The 25,336-nt window shown below is 36.1% G+C and overlaps 1 non-coding gene across 1 annotated transcript; it reads right to left on the bottom strand.

Annotated features, from left to right (window-relative positions):
* Nucleotides 1–18,944: 18,944 nt before the first annotated feature.
* LOC128281927 (small nucleolar RNA R71) lies at nt 18,945–19,051 on the bottom strand. The gene has a single exon (XR_008272213.1). It is a non-coding gene; the product is annotated as a small nucleolar RNA R71 (small nucleolar RNA).
* Between the last annotated feature and the right edge of the window lie 6,285 nt (nt 19,052–25,336).

Below are 25,336 nucleotides of genomic sequence, written 5' to 3'. Positions count from 1 at the left end.
TCAGGTGGGAGACAAAGTGTTTCTTAAGGTTTCACCTTGGAAAAAGATACTCAGATTTGGCCGTAAGGGCAAACTGAGTCCGAGGTTCATTGGGCCATATGAAATATCCGAACGAGTTGGTCCAGTTGCGTATAGATTGATTTTACCCCCTGAACCTGAAGAGATTCACGACGTCTTTCATGTTTTGATGATTCGACATTATAGATCTGATCCATCACACATAATTAATCCATCAGAGGTTGAAATTCAATCCGATATGAGTTATGAAGAAGAACCGATTCGTATCCTAGCTAGTGAAGTGAAAGAGTTGCGAAACAAAAGGGTTCCATTAGTAAAGGTGTTGTGGCTCAAACACGGAATCAAAGAAGCTACTTGGGAAACCGAGAACTCTATGAAGGAACGATACCCAAACCTCTTTACCGGTAAGATTTTCGGGGACGAAAATTTCTTAAGTGGGGGAGAGTTGTGACAGCCCTAAATTGACCCTAGTCGGAAAGTGGTTTCGGGACCGCTAAACTGAGTCACCGAAGTATTTGCGTATAATATTTATTGTCTAAAATATGTGAATATGAGTGTGTGAAAGTTTTCAGCTTCGATTTGGTCAATTGCATGTGAATTTAGTTAATAGGACTTATGTGTGACACTTTGAAATGTGATGGGTTAATCTATAAGGATCTATTAGTGCATGTTATGAAAATAATTGGTTTGCATGTTAAATTTCCACCTATGACAAGTAGTGGCTGGCCATGCTATGGGTTAAAATGTACTATAAACATTTTATGTTAGTGTTTTATGTTAGAAATAATAAAATAAAGAACATGGGTAATAAAATAATAGTGGTTAGTAGGGGAGAAACAAAAAATTAGCTAGGTTGCTCCTCCATTGCCGTGAATTGAAGGAAGAAGAAGAGGGGAAGTTCGGCCAAGGTGGTTCTTTAGATTAAGGTATGTTCAATGTTGCTTTTGGAGGTTTACACATCCTTTGGAGGGTTAGCCTACTTCTATTTATCTCATGGATGAAATTGGGGTTGTTGGAGAGTTAGGATTCGGCTAAGAGGCTTCAAAATTTTAGTTGATGCCTTGATACTACTAGCATGTTAGCTATATGGATGTGTTAAGTTACTTGAAATGTTAGATAAATTTGAACTCCCTACCAAATTCTTTAGGCAACCCATGTTAGAAATTTCGGTATTGAGATGTCTAGATCTTTCGGCCATTGTAGCTATGGAGGAATAAAGTTTTTGTTTCTTGTTAAATTGGATGAATCTTGTTGTATGAGTGCTTGAACAAACTATGATTAAATGGATGCATAGATTCAAAGTGGGAAGAATTGGCTATTATATTTGATGCTAATGCCGAATATGAAGATGATGAACTTGAATAAATAATATTCAGCTAGCATGATAAGTTATGAAATATTAAGTAGATGATATAATTGATTGGTGAAGTGGCTAATAGGGATTTTAATGAAATTATGCCAAGGCGAATGTATCATGAAGTAAATAAAATGCTAAATGTGCATTATGTGCTTATATGTGTATTCGGCGGGAAGTTTGATATGAAGCTTTGATAGGTTTGAGAGATGAATGACCGAATGAGCTATAGGTTATGTATGGATGAATTTTATGCATATGTGTGTGTGTGCATTAGTAGTTAATGGCATTCGGCATTGTTTAATTAAAATTAGAAATGAATGCTTGAAAGTTAAATAGGTCGCTCTAATGACCAAATATGCTAAAAGCTAATATATGAACAAATGATCTGAATGAATTGGTTTTGAAATGTATATGGTTGCCGTATGTATGTGTTTGATTGAGAGGTAAATTTGTTTGATTTAGCTCAAGAGCTTAGAGGATCAAAGTTGGATAAGGGAAAGGAAAAAGTGATCGAATAGCCGTTGAAATCGTTCGACAACATCCGAGGTAAGTCTTTGAGTAATGAAATTTAGCTCACGATTTAATAAGGCAATTATTTGTCTATGAGCATAATAATTAACTCGTGACTTGACGATTCTACTTGAATTACATGGTAAAATAAATAAGTATGGTATTTACTTGTAGCCGAATGGTTATAGATATCTTGTGGATTAACGAAAAGGGATTATGTTATTTGTGTGGGATTAATGAATAGATCGATGTATGGCTAGTAAACATGCTGTAATTGTATTCGAGTATCAGGAATGATATCCAGATGTGATATGATATATATATATATGCATATACGTGTGAATGCTAATCGGGGTCTAAATCCGAGCTTGGTCTCGAAGGGCTTTTGAGCCAGTGCTAATAACCGAACTTAGTTTCGAAGGGCTTTTTAGAGCCAGTGTCATAACCGGACTTAGTTCCGAAGGGCCTTCGAGCCAGTAGTCTAATCCGAGCTTGGTCTCGAAGGGCTTTTGAGCCGGTGCTAAGAGTCGGACTTTATTTCGAAGGATGTTGCACCAGCATAATATTTGAGGGTGAAAACCCGTAAGTGTTCTTACGTGAAATCATATAATACATGCTGGAATAATTTTAATCACATGCGCTACTTACTATAAGACAACCAGGTAAGTAATTTACCCTTGTTGAGAATGTGAATATACTTCAATTATGACTTTGAAATTCGATGGGAATGCTTAGCACATTATTTAAATCATCCGAACGTTTATGATCTGATTATGATGTATGAGTTCCGAATATGAGAGTTCAATGTCATAGTTATGAATGTGTGTGCATATGCATGAAATGGACAGGGACATTTGAGATGAGAGCATTCGGTTGTGGATTGGAGTTGGCCGGATAAATTGGTTTCACCTTTGTGATATTAATGATAAAAGTGATATCTCGGTTATGTTTCCATTCAGCCAAGGGATGAACAAATAAACTTGATATTATTATGCCATTCCTTTAAATGATTTCATTGCTTAAAACTTACTAAGCATCGAAATGCTTATTCTCTGCTTTAATTCTCTGTTTTATAGATTTTGCTCTTCAGCTATCGGACTCGGGAATGTCAAAGTCGAAGTCGTCCACACTATCTAAGCCACTTTTTGGTACTCTTTTAGTTCAATTTTGAAAAAACGGAATGTATAGGGCTGACCCTTGTTGTTAATTAAGTACCCTTTTGTAATGTGTATTCGTATAGCCATGCGAAAATGGCTCGTATATTTCGAAGTATAACATTATGGTCTTGTGATATGGTTATTAAGTGGTGTGGAAATGTTTGGTAATGACTAGCCATTGGAATGGCCAATCATGGTCCTATTGGTGCTACGTACGTCATGGCTAATCGGGATTACCCTTGATAATAATGTATGTCAATTTGCTAGTTGATTCATGGAAAACTATGAAATAGGTGAAATCTGCCTTAAAATAGATGCTGACAGCAGCAGTGATGTGAGTTTGAAAAATCACTAAAAATATTAGAAATGTAATTAAATAATGAATAAATTATGTAAACGAACCTTGATGAGTCTATTTTCATATGGAAGAAGAGAAACGACCATATGAGCCGTATTTTATGAGATGTTTAAGTTTTCGTGAAACAGGGCCAGAACGATTACTGGATCCCCTGTTCTGACTTTGAAAATTTACCATAAATTAACCAGAGACAATTAGAAGTCATGCTTCATATGTATAGATTCCTTTTTGAGTCTAGTTTCATTAGAAGCAAACTTCATAAGTATTGAAGCTTTGTACAGGGAGATATCTAAGTCGTAATGCATGAAGGTCAGAGTAGTCGAACCTTGAAACAGGAGAGACTTTAACTAATAAACTGTACTAATTGGCTCGACCAAAAATTCTAGAAAAAAATTTGTAGATGTACATATAAGTCTAGTTTTAGGTAAAATTTACAAAATCAGTTTTTGAGTTTTGGAACTCGATATATGATTTTTAAGGTGACAGTGACTTAGTTAACCAGCTTGTCTGGAAATTTTAAAATGAACTGTGTAAGTAAATGAATTAAGTCCGTTAGCACCTCGTGTTCGACTCCGGCAACGGTCTCGAGTACGGGGTGTTACAATAAAACACGAGAAAATAAACAAAGTAAGCTATAATGCTTAGTAAGCTCGTATGAAATAAACTCATTTAATCATAAATACAGAATTCAAACAATTGAATATATCATCACATAACTTATATTAACTAACAAACCTTCCACATCATCAATCACAATCTTAGTTATGAAATTCACAAGTTTCATTGATTCAATACTTATACGGTTCTTGTACATACCTGTACCATCTCTTACGAGCCTCATGCTTATCCATGTCTTTAACAGACCGGTTGAACCATTTGTAATACTATCAGATACACAGGAAACTAGCACCCTAAGTGCCACATACATAGCCAAAGCTATCTCAATCTCGTATCACATATAATGCTCACTCTCGAGCCATCAACGGGTCTGCTCACGCAAGCTGAGAGCCATGATAAAGCTACACAGTGCTCTCACATAAGCTAATGAGTATCCACAACACATGCCAGAAAACTCACCCACCAGTAGGACGCACGGACCAGCACCCAAATCACATAATCCCTGATGACATGTCATTTGTATCCTAATCTATTCCTAAGGTTCAATTGGGATTTCACACTTGCCGAATTATCGTTGAACATGTCATATATTCATAGTTTATGAAATACCAAAGTATTTAAAACATAAATATAACGATGCTTATTACATACGAACTTACCTCGAATGCAAAAATGACGAAACGAGTTGATTAGTCAAAAACCTTGTTCTTTCCCCGCTCTAAATCTGTATTTCACTTTTCTTGATCTAAATGTAATCAAAATTAACTTATTTAATTATCACACTATCCAATTTAGACCAAAATACACATTAAGAAAACTTTACACTTTTACCCCTAATATTTCAACATTTTTACAATTTAGTCATTATCTCATAAAAATACAAATTCATGCAAATCAACCTAAACCCAAGCTAGCTGAATCTCAATTAGGTCCCTAGCAGCCCACATTTTTAATTTATTTTATAATTTAACCATGAATTCTACACATTTCACAATTTAATCCCTATTTGGACATTTTACTAAAAATCACCTAACAAAAGTTGTTTACTAATCAACAAGCATGCATTTTCTATCTTCAAACACCAAAAAAAATGCTAATTCATCAATGGAAAAACCCTAAACCTTTAACAATTTTGCAAATTAGTCCCCGGGCTAGCTAGATTAAGCTGCAACGATCTCAAAAATATAGAAATAATTAAAAATGGGACAAGAATCATACCTAAATGGCAATAGAAGCTTGACCGAACTTAGCATGCATTCATGGTGGTTTTTCTTAGCTTACAATCGGTTATGTGAAGAAGATGGTCTAAAAAAATGGTTTTATTATACTTATTTAATCTTTATTTATCAATTTACAATAATAACATTTAATTAAAACATTAAAATCACCTAATTAATGCCCTTTTTTGTCCGCTCATATTAAAATGGGCTAATTACCAAATAAGGACCTCTAATTTAAGATTCCATAGCTATTAGACACTTTTAGCTAATAAAACTTCACTTTTACACTTTACTCAATTTAGTCCTTTTTATCAAATTAAGCATTCAAACGATAAAATTTCTTAACGAAATTTTCACGCATTCATACTACCACGCTGTAGATCTTAAAATAATAATAAAATAATTACTTCAACCTCAAATTTGTGGTCCCGAAACCACTTTTCCAATTTGACTAAAAATGGGCTGTTACAACTCTCCCCCTTAGGAATTTTCGTCCCCGAAAATCTTACAAGAAAAGAGGCTAGGGTACTGTTTTCTTATAGCTTCTTCAGGTTCCCAGTAGCTTCTTCAACACCGTGATGTTTCCAAAGAACCTTAACTAAAGCTATGCTTTTATTTCTTATTTCTTTAACCTCTCGAGCTGAAATTTTGATCAGTTCTTCGCTATACATCATATCAGGTTGAATTTGAATCTCTGTCGGAGAAATTACATGTGATGGATCCGACTGATACCTTCGTAACATCAACACATGAAATACATTGTGGATCTTTTCTAACTCTGACGGTAAAGCTAACTGATATGCTATCGGCCCTATTCTTTCAATAATTTCATACGACCCAATAAATTGTGGATTCAATTTGCCTTTGTTACTAAAACGGAGAATTTTCTTCCATGGAGATACTTTCAAAAATACTCTATCACCAATATGAAATTCAATGTCTTTACATTTTAAATCTGCATACAATTTTGGATATCTAAGCTATTTTAAAACTGTCGCAAATTACCTTCACTTTATTTTCAGTCTTTCTAATCAAATCAACCCCGTGAATCTTTTCCTCACTAAGCTCGATCCAATACAATGGAGTTAGGCATTTACGACCATACAATGCTTTATATGGTGCCATCTTTATGCTCAATTGAAAACTATTGTTAAACGCGAATTCAACCAATGGAAAATATTTCTCCCAGGTGCCTTCAAACTCTAAAACACAACAACGAAGCATATCTTTGAGAATTTGAATTATTCTCTCAGACTGACCGTTGGTTTGTGGATGAAAAATAGTAGTAAAATGCAACCTCATACCTAAAGCTTCTTACAATTTCTTCCAAAATCGCAATGTAAATCTCATGTCTCTATCTGAAATAATAGAAACTAACACCCCGTGCAATCTAACGATCTCAGAGATATACAGCTCAGCTAATCTATCAAGCGAATAGTCTGTACGTATTGAAATGAAATATGCAGACTTCGTCAATTGATCAATGACAACCCACACAACATCTTTCTTTTTTGGAGACAAGGGTAATCCCTATATAAAATCCATTGTAACTCTATCCCATTTCCATTATGGAATCATAATAGGCTGTAGTAGTCCTGAAGGCACTTGATGTTTGGCTTTAACTTGTTGACAAACCAAGCATCTTGACACAAACTCTGAAATGTCTCGTTTAATGCCTGACCACCAATACAATTGTTTCAAATCATTATACATTTTTGTACTCCCCGGATAAATAGATAAACAACCACTGTGTGCTTTGTGTAGAATTTTCTGAATAAGCTCAGAATTCTTTGGTACACAAATTCTACCTCGGAACATTAAACAATCATCGAATCCTATCTGATAATTTGAATAAATAGTCGACTCACATCGTACTCTTTTAGCTTGCAAATCATTATCACACTTCTAAGCTTCACAAATTTACTGAAGAATTAATGGTTTAGCTTTTAACTTAGCCAAAATCGAACCATCATCAGATAAGGTTAACTGAGTGTTCATCACTCGCAAAGCAAATAAATATTTTCTACTTAAAGCATCCGCGACTACATTCGCTTTCCCTGGATGATAATTAATCACCAATTCATAATCTTTCAATAACTCAAGCTATTAACGATTCTGCTCACACAAGTTGAAAAGTATCTGCAACACATGCCGGATAACTAAGCCACCGGTAGGACGCATGGACCAACACCCAAATCACATAATCCCTAATGACATGTCATTTGTATCCTAATTTATTCCTAAGGTTCAAATAGGATTTCACACTTGCAGAATCATTGTTAAACATGTTCGTAGTGTCGTATTCATAGTTTATGCAATACCAAATCATTTAAAACACAAATATCACAATGCTTGTTACATACAAACTTACCTCGAATGCAAAAACGATGAAACGAGTCGATTAGTCCAAAACCTTGTCCTTTCCCTGATATAAATCCATATTTCACTTTTCTTGACCAAAATGTAATCAAAATTAACTTATTTAATTATCACTCTATTCAATTTAGTCCAAAATACACATTAAGGAAACTTTACACTTTTGCCCTGTAACAGCCCGTTTTTAGTCAAATCAGAATAATGGTTTTGGGACCACAAATCTGAGGTTAAAATATTTATTTTATTGTTATTTTAAGGTCTACATCATGAATATATGATTGTGTGAAAGTTTCATTTAGAAATTTTATTGTTTGGATGCTCAATTCAATAAAAAGGACTAAATCGTGTAAAGTGCAAAAATGTTGTTCTAATAGTTAAAGGTTTCTATTACCTATGGATTATAAAGTGAAGGTCCTTATATGGTGAATAATCCATTAACTTACTTATGGACAATTTTGGACATTAAATAGATAATATTAATGGTTTTATACTAAGGTTAATTAGGTAAATATGTTAATAAACATAAAATAAATAAAACCAAAATAAAAGTGATCATCTTTTATTGTTATTTCAATTGAAATTTGAGAAAATAAAATGTTCATGGAAGCCATTAGGGTTCGGTAACTTCAAGCTTAAATTGGTGAGTGTTTTTTTCCCGATTTTTAATGATTTCTATGTTTTTGATATCGTTGCAACTAGGTCTAACTAGCCCAAGAACTATTTTGAAATTTTTTTTAAAGATTTTGAATGATTTCATTGATGAATACATGTGTGTTTTGATGTTTGATGATAGATTATGAATGTTTGTTGTGAATTATACAAGTTTTATAAAGTGATTTTTAGTGAAAATGCAAATTGGGGATTAAATTGTGAAATGTGGAAACTTTGGGGATAAAATGTGAAATAAATGAAAAATATGGGATTCTAGGAGTATAATAGTAATTGGGCTAGCATGGGTTAGTCCTAAATTGCATTAATTTGTGTTTTTATAAAATAAGGACTAAATTGTAAAAGTGGTGAAATAATAGGAAAAATGTGTAAAAGTTCTTTAAAGTGTGTTTTGGACTAAATTAAATAGAGGGATTATTAAATAAGCTAAATTTGGTATTATATAGATCAAGAAAAGTGAAGCTCGGAGTTAGATCGGGGGAAAAAAGTTATCGACTAATCGACTTGTGTCATTGTTTTTACATCCGAGGTAAGTTTGTATATTATAAGTTTTAATAAAAATGTATTTCATATGCTTTGATATTGCATAAATTTTGAATACGAGACTATGAATATGATCAATAGTGATTTGACGATAATTCGACATTCGAAATCCCGGTTGAACCTGAGTTTAGGATACTATTGACATGTCATTAGGGGATACATTGAGTTGGCTTCAAGCCATAATATTAGCACTTCAAGTGCGAGTTATACCGATTTGGCTTCGGGCCATGAATATCAGCAAATTTGGCTTCGGGTCATGGTATCAGTATTGCGGATATAAGCTACCTTGATTTGGCTTCAGGCCATGGTATAGGTACTTAGTGTGCGAGACTCTTAAGTATCCGACTTCTATTCTGAATGGTTCAACGGGTAAATGAAAGATGTGATTGAGTGTGAGAATGATATGAGATGATATAGGTACGTACGTGACATGTATTAGTTTTGGTTCAAAGAAACTTGTGAAGAATGTGATAAATATCATAATTGTGTATATGAAACGTTTGTTATCTAATGAATGCTAAACGTTGATATATTCAAATTGTTGAATTATAATCTTGATATTGAATTGAGTTTATTTTATACAAGCTTACTAAGCTTTATAGCTTACTTTGTTTATTTTTTCATGTTTTATAGTGTTATCAAGCTAGCTTAGATTTTCGGGATTGTCGGAGATCGCTTTACACTGTCCACTTATCATTTGGTACCTATGAACTTTGGTATTTTAAGTATATTGCATGTGTAGGGATTGGTCTTTTTGGTATATGTATTTTGGCCATTTGTGTTGGCTTATTTTGTCTAAGATGGTGATGTATATATATGTGTGTTAATGCTCTTTATTGATGAGTTCATAATTGCTTGTGATAAGTAATATGGTTGTTAAATAGTTCATATTAGATATGAATTGTGCTTGTGAATTGGTGCAAAATGATGTATGTTTGGGACAGGTTTAGTTAGTTGATTAGTAAATGTGTATTTGGTATGTTTTGAATGAGTAAAATATGAGTTTATAGGCATGTTGGTTGTTAGTATTGGAAATGGTATGATTTAACCTTGATTGTGGTTAAGTTAGATGTTCATTTATGCTACGAATTTGTACCATTCGGTTTGTGTAGGTACATGCAAATTTAGGTGGCAAATTGGCTTGGTAAATAGCCTATTTTTGTCCACATGAGTAGAGACACAGGCATGTGTCTCAGCCGTGGGTGATACATGCTCAGGTTACATGGCCGTGTGTCCTTTGGTGTTGAATTAGAAATCAAGTCAGTATGCTCCACATGGCCTCACACATGGGCATATGACATGGCTGTGTGGCATAAGTCAGTACACCCTACAAGTTTGGCACGGCCTAGCACACGGCCTGGCACACGGGTATGTATTTCCATTTTTAGGGCACACAGGCTAGCCACACGGGCATGTGTGTTGGCCGTGTGACCCAAGTCAAAGAGTTACATGGGGTCAAACATGGGCTGGGACACGACCATGTGATCCCATTTCAAAAGTCCACACAGCCTGTGACACGGGCGTGTCTTTGGCAGTGTGAGACACACGGCCAGGCCACACGGGCGTTTGTCCCCTATTTTTAAGAAAATTTTCTAAGTTTGTAAAAATTTCTTGAGTTATCGATTTAGTCCCGAACCAGTCCCAATGTATGTTTAGGGCCTTGTAGACTCGTGATAGGGACAATGTGATTGTATTTGATTGGAATTACATTTGATTGATAATTTTTTTATTCAAATTGGATGGCTGTTTATGTTGTAAGTCTGGTAATACTCTATAACCCTATTTCGGCGTTGAATACAAGTGAGAGGTGTTACATGCCTCTAATATTTCAACATTTTTTACAATTTAGTCATTATCTCATAAAAATACAAATTCATGTTATTCAACCTAAACCCATGCTACTCGAATTTCAATTAGGTCCCCAGTAGCCTACATTTTTCATTTTTTTTACAATTTAACCATGAATTTTACACATTTCATAATTTAATCCCTATTTGGACATTTTACTAAAAATCACTTAATAAATGTTTTTTATCAATCCACAAACATGTATTTTCTATCTTGAAACATCAAAACACATGCTAATTCATCAATGGAAAAACCCTAAACCTTTAACAATTTTGCAAATTAGTCCCTAGGCTAGCTAGATTAAGTTGCAATGATCTCAAAAACGTAGAAATCATTAAAAACGGGACAAAAATCGTACCTAAATGGGCAATAGAAGCTTGACCGAACTTATCATGCATCCATGGTGGTTTTTTTTAGCTTAAAATCGGTTAGGTGAAGAAGATGGACTAAAAAAATGGTTTTATTATACTTATTTAATCTTTATTTATCAACTTACAATAATAACCTTTAATTAAAAGATTAAAATCACCTAATTAATTCCCATACTTGTCCACACATATTAACAATGGGCTAATTAACACATAAGAACCTCTAATTTAATATTCCATAGCTATTAAACACCTTTAGCTAATAGAACTCCACTTTTACACTTTACGCAATTTAGTCCTTTTTTTATCAAATTAAGCATTCAAACGATAAAATTTCTTAACAAAAATTTCACACATTCATACTATCATTCTATAGATCTTAAAATAATAATAAAATAATTAATTTAACCTTGAATTTGTGGTCCCAATACCATTGTTCCAATTTCACTAAGATCGGGCTGTTACTCGTACCTCCATCCTCGTAAGAACACGAGAAATATGGGTCGTATGGGTCGTATGTTGGGTGACTACCTTCCTATCCTTGGTTATCGCTTTCCACCATACATGCATAACTATATGAATCATAAGAAGGATCACATCCTTGCCTCCCATAGGGGCCGTAATTATCCCAGCTAGGTTTTGAAGTACTATACGAATAAGACATGAACGGACCTTCGGGCCACCTATAGTCACAATTAAACATGACTATCAATCAATTATCAGCAAGACTAAATCAAGAAAATAATAAACATAAAAATAAAGTGTCATATCTATAAACTTAACTTTCACTAATTATCTCCCTAACGAGCATGCAACAATCACATAAAAATCACTAAATCTAGCACTAACTCTCCGACAACGGTGCCAACAACTTGACCGCCTCTCTTTGTCCTCACGAACAAAGAGAGAAATAAACACTAAAATAAATATAACTATCACAGCTTACTACAAGTGTGATAGGTTAGTTATAATATTTGTAGTGTTATAATGGAACACTAGAGTATTCCAAGAATCAAACCCAATAGAGTCAATGATTTAGTGATTTCCATTCAAGAATGCATTTAAGAAAAATATAAAGAAAGTTTAGCTAGCTAGCTACTCACTAATTTATATATTATAGTGGAGCATAAACTGAAGTTGAACTAAACTAATTAATCACCTATAACAGAGAAGTACTAAATTGTAAATAAAGAAAAATATAAAACTACCAAACACCATAATAGACAGTGGTTGATTTATTTCCATGTTGTTAATTAACCTTCAAATTAGGGATCTAAATTGCTCACACTCCCAAATTGGCTTCATTTTAACTCTCGATCTCAACTTTACCAACTTAGACAATTTAGTCTGGTTTCTCTCTCGATTTCACTAGCTAACCCAAGACTAATGAATAGGTGCTCAACAAGATCTCCTCTCGATCTCACTTACCTAGATGTTCCTTTAATGGCATCAATCTTAATTTTTAAGGTTTATTCGATTTAGTCCAGTCTATTTCGATTTGGTCCTTCATCTAAAAATCAACGAAAGAAAATTTCCGTCAACCACCCACCTAAGGTTTAGTTACCCATTACCATATTAAATCTAACAAACATGAAAGAAACAACTATGGAAGCCATTAACATAAAACTCAATAAAAAGATGAAAGATTGGATTTTTATTTGAGAAATGTAAATGCAAGTAAACTAAGAGTAATGTAAACAACAAAAAACAATAAAGTTAAGATTTTTGGCAAATGAAAAGAAAGAAAACTGATGTAACATTAAACTAGAGATTAAATAGTGATTACAACTAAGTTTGAGGACCTTAACATGTATATAAAACTAAGCTACAATAAAAACTAACTTAACTAACTAAGTAAATAAAAGGAAAATAAAGAAACAAAGAAAAAAGTAAAACCCTAAACTATGAAGAAGAAAACTACCCTAAATTTAAACTAAAAGATGGAGAGAAAACCTTAACTACAAAGCTTTTTAACCTAAAGCTACAACTTTGTTTCTTTTTTGCATCCAAGGCTGGCTCTTAATAGTTTATTTTTGACCCAAAAATGTTACCTAAAGTGCCCTTGAACAATGGCTTTTGATTGGTGCTTCGGGTGGACAAACTCTGCCCCTGATGTCATTTTTTCCCCACACGATAGTGATATCATGATACCTAGGGTAGGATATCGCGATGTCGTCGATAGTATCCAAAATGGGGTGCTTTAGGTGGATGTCTCGATACCTAGGGTTGGGTATCGTGACATCATTATAGATGGTCCTTTTTCTTCTTTAATTCAGGCCTGTCAGAGGTGTTGCAACTTTCATACTTCGATGTCGCGATATCCCTCTTCTAGGCGATGTTTTCTATCATGTTCAGGCCTTTGATGGCTTCCTACAACACTCAATCAATTGTTCAGTTCTTGATGGCACATTTTTTCATCTTGGGTCTAAAAAATAGCGTAAAACAAACCAAAACCATTTATTGATACAAAATCTGAAAATAACTAAAAATTAAAGAAAAGACATCTAAATTGATTAAGAATAAACTCCATAAGTGTAACGGTGAACCTAATTTAACGAATTAAATTACGACAGATCAGATAGTTATCCAAAAACAAATATGGAAAATGTCTAATCAAAAACTCCCCAAATAGATTCCACCATCACGAATTTCCAATCGCCCTATCAAGTTGTTGTCATATCTTCGTCTCTAGAAGATTCCCTCTCTCCCAAGTAAACCACATACCTTGGAAACCCAAATCTGTCAAGTCACACTGGTCTAGAATGGCATGAAATTCTTCCATTTGCCTCTCATCCTAAAGTCGCCCCCTTTGTTTCTCAAATGAGAATACAATTTCATTAAAACCATTCGTAACCAGCCAGGGTCGATCTAAACCCTGTACTAACTATTGTAACATATTCCAAGATAATGATTAATTCCTTCCATCCAGCGAGCCATAGAACCCAATAAAACATCATTTAAATCCATCAACATCCTCCTCCACCAAAACATCAACGTGATTTGTTGAATAACCACAAATCCAAACAAGATAATCCTCCTTCCAACCCATCGACAACCCAGCTATTGATTGAAAGGTGCTACATCAAACCCATGCTTATACCTACATCTCCTCCGAACACTGGCCATTCTTTTTTCATCAAGTTTTGTTTAAATAAAAACACCAACTGGGGATTGAAGTTTTTTTGCGCATGTTGAAGTCGATGAACAGCCAAAAACTCCCCAACCCATGAATGTTCCAACGTAGTAGTTTCATTATAACCGGTGTGTAACACCCTAAACCTAGCCTAGACGTTATAGACAAATCTGTGATGTCACATTAAAATCATTTCGTTGAAAAATCCATTCTATATTAAAACTTCTTTGTGATCTTAAGGAAAATTTAGGATATCTTGTTTATTGTTAAAACTCAAGTTGTTTTAGCAAAATGTTAATCATATTAGAACGTCCTTATTACATTTTTAAAAATGTTATTCATTTCCAAAATATCATTAAATGGCGAAAGCTTTTTAAAAACAGTTGCATTCTTAGCGTTTACTTGTAAAACATTATTTTCTTGCGGTAGCTCTTAAATCCGTTTACGTATTCGTGGTATTTTTAAAAAGACATTTATCTTTTTGAAAACCCGCACCTTTTTTTCCTATTGCTAGCAGTATTAAAGCAAAGCAAATATAAATCTCCAAATTAAAATAAGATCCAGAGAGGCCTTATTACATAAAAATACCCAAATTAAACTACTTATAATTTAAAAGATAAATACGGAGGCGTAAGCTGTTGTGTGGCCACCTTCGAGTCTCTTGCAGTACCGACCCACCTAAGGATTTCTTGTACAGATAAGCAGAAGGGTGAGTTTATGAAAACTCAGTGTGTAACCCCTTATTAAACAAATAGTCAGACATACGTTAGGCAAATACAATCTATGCCTAAGCCCGTATCAAAAACTATCTAGTATCAGTTAGGCCTTAGCCCATTACAGTAATAGTAGTAATGGGGCCTAATCCTATAACAGAATCGGTACAGTATGCAATAAAAAAATCTTACCCAATCCAACCTCTACACACCATCTCCGTACCAACCCTACACACCATGTGGAGATAAAATCTACCACCCATCCCTACACACCAAGTAGCACTGGTTGCGGTACTAAAACAATATTTGCAATAATGCTGCTAGTAATAGGCTTATAGACATTTAGTACACTTCCTCCAATATCATATATCCCACCCGATACAATGCAACACAATATAAATGTATATACAGTAAAGATGGCATGCTTAAACAGTCATACATCACATAGGGGTGTATCAGTTATTTACCTCATAAGGGTATAATAGTCATTTCATCAAATTGGGGTCTAGGTATACTTACCGACCCAACAGTAGGTCCACAGTCGTCTCAGGCGACCAGTGCAACCTTGACAATCAAAGAGTGAAAATGGGCCCAAAGCCCACAATGCGGCCCATGTGGGCCCACATGCTCGCGTGGCCCACAAAGCCCAAAAATGGCCTTAGTTGTGTAAGTTACATAGCGTGGCCCAATAATCTCCACACATCCGTGTGGCTTACCCATGTGGGGCCCACGAGCCCATGGGGCCCATACTGCCCAAATCAGCCCAACATGGCCCAAAATGACAAAAGCCCATGAAAACGCTCATGGTGGCCTCTACGAGTAAACGCCCACATTTTACGCGTTTGGATTACCAGGCGAGTGAGCACACGCTCGTGTAGTGTTAATAGTCATGTTTTTCGGCTTTTGCCGATCTATAGTTGGGAAGTGATTACACACCTGTTAGGATTCTTGGTACACAACCCCTCTTAAGATGAATTGCACCTACAAAAATTGATAAATTCATGACCAACGTTAGTCATGCTTAATACTACAACAATCACCAAATGAACTTGTTACAAACACTTACTTCCAATGCCTCAACCAATGAAGTCTTGTAACTCCGCAGGTAAACCAAGTCCAACACGATTTGGCACTACCATAATAACATCAGTACCTTAACAGATTAATAAACAACATACTCACAACACTTGAGACAAACTTCTGCCCTTACCCAAAATACTTACCAATCGACAGCAACTTACGCTAGACAGAACCTACTACTTAGGAGAAGGGAAACCAACGAGAGAGAAGAAATAGGAACACCAAATATTCAACCAAAGAAGATCCCCCCTTTTAAGAGAAACCAAAAGTAAAAGAGGGGAAGAGAAGAAAATATTCAGCTTTAATCAATGTAAAAGAAAACTCGATAAAAGCCGAAAGAATCAAGAGAATAGAGAAAGGCATATTCAACTAGGAATTCAACAACAATTAAATAGGGAGATTCGACCAATGCAAGAAGAACAAAAAGATTTTGAGAGAGGGAGAGTATGGTTATTCGACCAACACAGGACTCAGCCAAAGAGAGAAGAAACTGACAAGAGCCGAAAGGAAAAGAAAAGGGTCGGCCACTTGATCAAGGTGTTCGCCTTAATGGAGGAAAGAGAAGAAGAAAAAAGGAGAAGCGAAAATGTAACACCCCTTACTCGTACCCAAGACTGGGATAGGGTACGAGGCATTACTGGACAAACATACAAACATCCAACTAAAATACAGGCTATAAAATTTCATTTTTATTTCGAAACATTCATTCACATGCACATGGTTTCTTATTTGGGTCTACGAAGCCCAAAACATACTTTAGAAAGGTTTCGGGACTAAATTGAGAAATTTCGAAAGTTCTAGGAAAACATAAAAAATTTTACCATTAAAACAGAGTCACACGCCCGTGTCCTCAGGCCGTGTAACTCTCTGTTTGTGACGTCAGTACACAAATTGAACCATACGGCCAGGCTATATGCCCGTGCCTTCGGGCCGTGTCCCTCACACAGTTGAGACACACGGCCATGTCTCAACCTGTGTAATTAACTCTTAGGCTATTTTCCAAGCCTTTTTGTCACCCTATGATAAACCATAATTTATACATATTTCTACCCCATGTTTAACGCATTTTATGGATGATTTCCCATTAGAATTAGTGAATTCGATACTCCTAAGCATAGGAGAGAGAAAGGAACAAGAAACGGGCCAAAAATAGAGAAAAATGGGCCAAAGTACGAATTCAACATGGCCTGGACCTCCTTACATGGGCAGACCACACGACCGTGTCAATTTGGTAGATTCAAAGCACGACTCACACGGGCATATCCCTGCCAAGCCCAAGTTGAGTCCAATTCGGAAAAAGCCAATTTTGAGGGTTTCTAGGCATTCTAAAGCCTATAAGTACACCCTAAAGGAAGAGGAAAAGGGGACACACGGAGAGGAAGGAAGGAATTACACGAAGGAAGCTGATTGATCGATCTCAGAAGTCGGAGTCACCATCAAGACTGAAGATCTCCCCTCAATTTTCCTTCAGGAGTTTTGGGTTTTCTTTATGTTTTGTATTCGTTATTCTTCTGAGATGTTTTCCTTTTTAGTTATGAACTATATCCCCTAAATACCTAAGGGGGATGAAACCTAAGACGAATCTTGTTATTACTTTCTGAATTGTATGATAAATATTTAACTTGTTCTTAATTATGTGTTCTTAATTCTTGTTTGATATCCTAGGATACTGATTCAAGATAAGCTCTTATTCAGAGGAGGAATAGACCCTGTCTAAGAGTACATTTGTCATAATTAAGTGGAGTTGTTTGCGCGCCTAGACATAGGGTGACAAGATTTTGCTGGATTAGGGTGAAACCTATTAAGAGGATCCATAGATCGAGTTAATGCAACCCTAGGGTGTTGATTAGAGAAAAGTCTCAGTTATTCAATCTAGGGATTAGATGTTACTAGTCTTGAATAGGGATAATAACATAAGTTAGGGATCTCTACGGAACAAATTAAATGAATAAATCGTCCGATTCGAAGCCAGAATAACAAGTACAGTCTAGGTGGATTTTTCCTTAAGTATTGTCTTAATTTAATCATTTTCCAAAAGTAATCCCCCAATTCCATTCTATGTGAATTCTTAGATTAGTTAATTAGTTAGTGAAAACAAATCCCCCTTATTCTTAGGCTAGATAATAAAAATACATTCATTACTAGTACTTTTAGTTCCTTTAGGTTCGACAATCCGATCATTACTAGATAATAAAACTATACTACTGTTTGATAGGTACACTTGCCTGCATCGCGACAATAGTTAGTTTCAAGAACGATTAATTATAAATATTTAAAACTTATCACACAAAATCGCGCGATCACTATTACTTTAGCCATTTATTTTTCTTGCAATTTAATTATTATTATTATTATTATTTATTAATTTACTTTTTCTTTCTCTTGGCAAGTTTTTATAGTTTATGACTAGAAGAAACCCGTCAGGACCACTACTTTTTGACGAAGAAATTGATCGCACAGTTCGTAGAAACCAAAGAGAAATAAGGCGAAGCTTAAGATACACAGAGAACGAGGAAGAGGACGATACTCAACCCCAAATCAAAGAGATGACTAAAAACCAAGACAATCAGCTACCTCCTATAATTACGGTTAATCAAAATCTTGCTCCACGCACTATGTATGATTATGCTAAACCTTCTTTAACAGGAAATGAATCGAGCATAGTTAGACCTGCTGTAGCTGCAAATACTTTTGAACTAAAACCTAACACTATTCAAATGATACAACAATTTGTTCAGTTTGATGGTTTGCAAGGATGAGGATCCCAACGCTCACTTAGCAAACTTTTTGGAACTATGCGATACATTTAAAATTAATGGTGTTTCTTATGATGCCATTCGTCTTTAGTTATTCCCTTTTTCATTGAAGAACAAAGCTAAACAGTGGTTGAACTCATTACCACGAGGGTCAATCACTACTTGGGAACAAATGACCAAAAAATTTCTATTAAAATATTTCTCGCCGGCTAAAACGGCCAAATTACGTAATGATATCTCTTCATTTGTGCAGATGGACTTAGAAACTCTTTATGATGCATGGGAGAGATACAAAGACTTACTGAAAAAGTGCCCTCACCATGGGTTACCGCTTTGGCTTTAGGTTCAAACGTTCTATAATAGCCTGAATCCTTCGACTCGACAAATGGTTGATGCAGCTGTTTGCGGAACCATCAATAATAAAACATCTGAAAATGCTTATGAGTTTATAGAGGAGATGTCATTGAATAACTATTAGTGGCAAGTCATGAGGACAAAACCAACAAAAACAGCTGGTGTTTATAACATCGATTCGGTCACCAGGTAGAACTCTTGAATATGAAAATTGATGGTTTTCTTAGTTCTTCATAGGTTCACCCAGTAATGTAGTACGAAGCAAGTGGAGGTGGATTAAGCAATTCGAAATACCAACCTTATGGCCACAACATGGATAACGAGCAGTTAAATTATATGGGTAATAATTCTCGATCTCAAAACAATCCATATAGTAACACTTACAATGCAACTTGGAGGAACCACCCAAATTTCTCATGGGGAGGCCAAGGAAATCAGAGACCACCTCCAAGCTACCAACAACCACCCTACCAACAGGAAAAGAAGCCAAACCTTGAAGAGATGCTCTCAAAGTTTATATCGGTGTTAGAAACTCGTTTCCAGAACACCGAGACAGCACTTAAAAATCAACAAGTTTCAATCCAAGGGCTCGAAACTCAGATAGGCCAGCTTTCCAAACTAATCTCCGAACGACCACAAGGTAGCTTGCCAAGTAATACTAAACCCATCCCATGGGAACAACTCAATGCAATTAATGTTCAAGATGAAAAAGGACTCGTTAAGCCTGAGCCAGAACTGAGGCAAGAAACTATGGTAAGCAGAGGCCAAGGTGAGTGCCGAAGATAAACCTCGTGTGCCATACCCCAACGTGACAAGGAAAGACCGCTCAAATGAACTATTTGGTAAATTCCTTAAACTCTTAAAAAAACTACACATTAACTTATCGTTTATTGAAGCTCTATCACAGATGCCAAATGTAATGAAATTTTTAAAGGAGCTTTTAGCAAATAAGCAGAAGTTGGACGAGGCGTCACATGTGGAGCTAAATGCAGTTTGCTCAACTATTCTGCAAAATAAGCTACCGAACAAATTAAAAGATCCAGGGAGTTTTACAATTCCTTGCTTAATTGGTAGTTTAGATGTTAATAATGCATTAGCTGATTTAGGGGCTAGTATTAACGTCATGCCCTACAAAAATGTTCAAACAATTAGGTCTTGGGAAACCCAAACAGACTAGGATGAGCATTCAATTAGCAGATAAAACTGTAAGATTTCCTAAGGGTGTTATTGAAGATATGCTAGTTAAAATCGATAAATTTATATTTCCCGTGAACTTTATTGTTCTAGACATAGAAGAGGATAGCAACACTCCTTTAATTCTAGGAAGGCCCTTTTTAGCAACTGCTAAAACGATTATTGATGTTGGCACAGGTGAACTCACACTTCGTGTGGGAGCTAAAACAATCACCCTTCAAGCTCACAATTCTGGCAACACATTGGAAATTGAAGGTGATCGTTTAACCCATTCTACTAAAACTGACAATATGATACAACCTACTTTGCAGGAAATGAGTCCGAAGGAAGTACATGAGCCATTCTCAAGCAATGGTAGAGGACCTATTCATAAAGAACGAAGGCTACAAATCGAGGAGCTAGATGAATGGCGGATGCATAAACCAAGAACATATGATAAACCAGAACTACCCCAGAACAAGCTCAACACCTTCCCACACCAACTTAAGGTTGGAGTTAAAGTCTTATTAGATGTCGTAGATCCTCACATTGTCACTACCACACCAAATGAAGAAATCCTCTTACGGTACTTGGCATTTTCCCATTTGGTACAGTCGAGGTAAGTCATCCCAAGTTCGGCACTTTTAAGGTAAACAACACCCATCTGAAACCTTATTTTGATGAGAATGATAGCAGGAATGAGGAGTATAAACTCCTTGAACCACCATGACCATTCAATGGAGAGGTAAGTCGAGCTTAGACTATAAATAAGTGCTTCTCGGGAGGCAACCCGAGCACTAACTGTATTAACTTCTTTAAAATTTAGTCTTCAACACCTAACTTACTAACAGAGCTCTTGAATACAGGTTTTCCATAGAGACACGGCCAAGCACACGGGTGTGCTTAGTGCTGTGTGAAAATAGGGCAATAATTCTCCCAAACATACGCTACGATAAAATGCCACAACCGTATGACGTGGCCGTGGTTGAGCCTGCCAAAACAACAAGGGCGTGCGACATGTTCGTGTGGAAGAACCGTGGTTGCACCTATTAAAACAGCACAGGTGTGCGACACGCCCGTATCTAGCACCCATGGTCGAACCTGTTAGATTGACATGGGCGTGGGTCTACCTACAATGGCGTGAGAGAATTGAACAACGCCAGACACGGCCGTGCGACACGTCCGTGTGCACCCACACGCCCAAGGAACACGAGCGTGTACTAAATCTCAGACGTGCCCAAACTCAAAATTCGAGAATCACACGAGCTAAAATTGGGGAACACGGATGTGTTAACTAGCTGTGTGCCCCAAATTCTATAAACAGGCTCAATATTCATTGTCTTCTTCACCTAAATATCCTAACCCTAGCCGCTGCAAGTCCACACGCCCTCCCCGTCACGCCCGTGCGCCGCTTCCAACTTTATTCCTGACGCTTACTCCTCCATTTTTTAGCGTTTGTTCATTCTTTTCCCTTTAACTCCACTCATTTTTAATGCTATAATCTTCATGTATCTCACACTATGCTATCATTCAAGTTTTATTTCTTTTAGATTAGTTATCATTCATTCCACATGACATATTTTATGAAACTCTCATGCCTTATTCACTTATTCTAAATCAATATTCATAGTTTTCAATTGCTTCTTGTTATTTACCATTACAACTCATGCCATGTGCTAAATTTATGCTCTTTATATTTCCATTAAATTCCCAGCCATTTTTACTCATATCACCATGCTAGTGCCACAAAAGTATGCCATTGAACTTATTGTTTTAGTTAGTTTTAGTAGTTGTGGCTGAAATTATGATTTTTATTTAAAATTTTTCTTCGTTTTACTTTGACCACTCATCAAGATGACTTGATGATTCTATTTGTAGGTACCATGTCATCTTCACATGCTAAAAAGGCCGTTGTTCCTGCTTCAAAGAAAAGAAAGGGAGCGTCATCTTCCTCGGGTCCTATCGCGAAAGTTCGTCACCCTCTCTTGAGGTTCCCCATCGGGCCCCAAGAAGAACTATTCCAAATACTCCAGGCCCGACCTTTAATTGCAGGCCGCTACATCGACTGGGCTGTGGTAGAACAAGTTCAGTTGGCTGAAGCGATTCGGGCCCTCCTAACCACCAACCCTTGGGAGCTTTTCTTTGGGATCATCGAGCTGACGTATCTCGAGCTTACGATGGAATTATGCTCCACATTTCATCTTCAGACCATGATGACGAACTACAATGATCCCGACATGGTTCAATTTCACCTAGGCAGATTAGTCCGCCAACTCAGCGTCCTAGAATTCGGTACGACGCTGGGTTTATATATGGAGGAATTCAAGGAGAAAAATGACTTACATGCTCTCAAGCGCCACATCCATCATTCTCCTTCACGGTGCTGGGACACACTAGTACCAGGTGGGGCCACCTATAATCCTAGCCGCTCCAAGGCATTGGCTCTCCTTCCATCTCTGAGGTACCTACACGCCATTTTGGCTTACACGATTACAGGAAGACGAGAGAGCACCGACATCGTTAACACTCACGACGCCTACTTTTTATGGTGTATGTCGTACGGGCACGTCATCGACCTTGCCTACTTCATTTCCCTCGCAATCAGCACCAAACGGAGCGGCATAGGTAGTGGGTCATCTCCATTGGCCCCTATGTTACTTGGTTGGCTTGACACTTCGAGCTCCTCAGCATCGTAGCCCAAGAATCATCCTTAATCCTCATTGGCCAGATGTCTCCATAAGGCATCTCGAGCATGCTTAGCATGAGGAAGATAAAAAGCACCGAGGAACCTACCCTTCTCAATATCATCTCGCCCAATCTACCAAGGAGGAGGCCTACGAGGACATTCCTGATGATGTCCCTCCACAGCACGAGGACCCACCGTCTTAGCCACCACAACCCTCTCGCCCAGTTCATACGGTCGCTTCATATGCTGACATTTCTGAGTGCCTCACTCGATTCGAGCAGCAGTGTTTTCAATGATTTGATAGCATTGATGCTACTCTACAGCAGATTTGTCAGCACCTCCACATCTCATCGCCAGTCCCACCTCGCGAACCATCCAACGATGAAGATGTTTAAAAATATTTATTTATTATTTTATGTTTTTAATTTTTATTAAAACTACTTTTTATTTTTTTATTAGACTTTAGAAATTTATTTTTTTAATCATCAATTTAAATTATTTCTTTATGAGTAATTATTCTTCCTAATATCCTCTAAAAAAAGTTCCTTATTTTATCACAGTTATATAGAGCTCCTAAGCTCATTATTGCATAGGAACTAAAAACTCCACTGGGGAAGGTTCTCCACGACTACCATGTCCTGATCGACCACTACCATAGCTACCACTGGATATAATATTCTTTTGGCACAGGACTTATGGACTAATGAACCTCTACCAACACCGGAGTATCCTTCACTCTCGCACCGATTACTCTCCAAAACTCCAGTTCGAGGAATTCATCATACAGGAAGTTTCACTTCTCTCCCTATCTTCTTTCTATATTCTTATATCTATCTTTTTACATTGAGGGCAATGTACATCTTAAGTGTGGGGGGTATTTACTTCATTTCCCTATCAGAAAAATCCCTGAATGACTACCTTATTCTCTTGAAAAGCTCTCATATCATATTTAGGATAAATTTTAATTGATTTATGATTTTGATTGATATATCTTAAATTAAAACATAGGCATTTATGCATTGATTGTTTAAACTTTAAGACATTAGAGAATCAAGCATGATAAGTTGATTTTTAAGAATTTAAAATCTTAGGTTGTTTCCCCAAAGTTTAGGTATTACTTTGAGTTGGAATTCACAAGTTCTAAACATCAAAAACCATAATTTTTGTGAGATTTTTGAGCCTTTTGAGCATTTATCAATTCTTCCATGCTCACTTTTATTATTGCTTTGAGTGCGTCAGTATTGAACTGTTATTCTAGAACTTGCTTGATTATGCATGTCAAGACCACACCATTTGAATTGATATGTTAAAATGATTAAGGCACTTAGGATTAACCCACTCATGCCATGAAAAGCCTACCTCCACGATTAACCCTTAGTAAACCCCATTGAACTAACAAGCCATTTCTTGTATTACCCTTAATATTAACCCTTAACCCATTATTGTTGAAATCCCTTAAATTAATTTGATCCCTAATTTTTTGTCGAGATTGGAATTGAAATAGTTGCTTAGCTAAGTTTTATTCTACTTTGTATTTAATTTGTTCTTAAAAAAAATGTGTATACATCTTAATAGTAGTAATCTTCTGAGCTAAAGAAATTAAAATTCCATATTCTGGGAAAAGCTCTGTTGTACACAATTAATGACTAGCCATTTTTCTAGTTAGGCAAAATTTTCAAGTCAATCTCGATTTTAACCTTTTGTTTTAGCTTGTGACCACACCCCCTAACCAAGCCTCATTACAACCCTCTAAAGACCTTTTGATTGATGTATCATCTCAATTTATAGTGGTGGAGATTTGATTTTCATGCAAGCCTATGGTAATAATTTTTCATTATTGACTATTGAGTGCTTCAATTATTGTCCTTAAACACCTCGAGTGATTTGAGTGAATCTTTAGTAAGGATGTGAAACTCTGTGATGTTCTAAATCAAAGGTAATTACTTAGATGAGGGAGACACCTATGTTTGCCTGATTAAATACTCAACTTGGAATGCTTGAAACTTTTATGTTCTTTTAGTTGAATTCTCAATGTCTGATTACCTATGAATTATTTTGAGATATTATCAATAGAAATTATAAATTGAGAAGACTTTATTTTGATTATGAGTTGAGAATTTTTCTTGAGGACAAGCAAATGCTTAAGTGTGGGGGTATTTGATAAACCGTAATTTATACATATTTTTACCCCATGTTTAATGCATTTTATGGATGATTTCCCATTAAAATTGGTGAATTCGATGCTCCTAATGCTTTAGTTTCATGTTTTATACTTACGAGAGCATAGGAGAGCGAAAGGAATGGGAAACGGGCCAAAAATAGAGAAAAATGGGCCAAAGTACAAATTCAACACGGCCTGGACCTCCTCACATGGGCAGACCACATAGCCGTGTCAATTT

This window comes from Gossypium arboreum, chromosome 1 (genome assembly GCF_025698485.1).
Source record: "Gossypium arboreum isolate Shixiya-1 chromosome 1, ASM2569848v2, whole genome shotgun sequence".
Taxonomy (NCBI): Eukaryota; Viridiplantae; Streptophyta; class Magnoliopsida; order Malvales; family Malvaceae; genus Gossypium; species Gossypium arboreum.
This window is presented reverse-complemented; position numbering and strand designations above follow the sequence as displayed.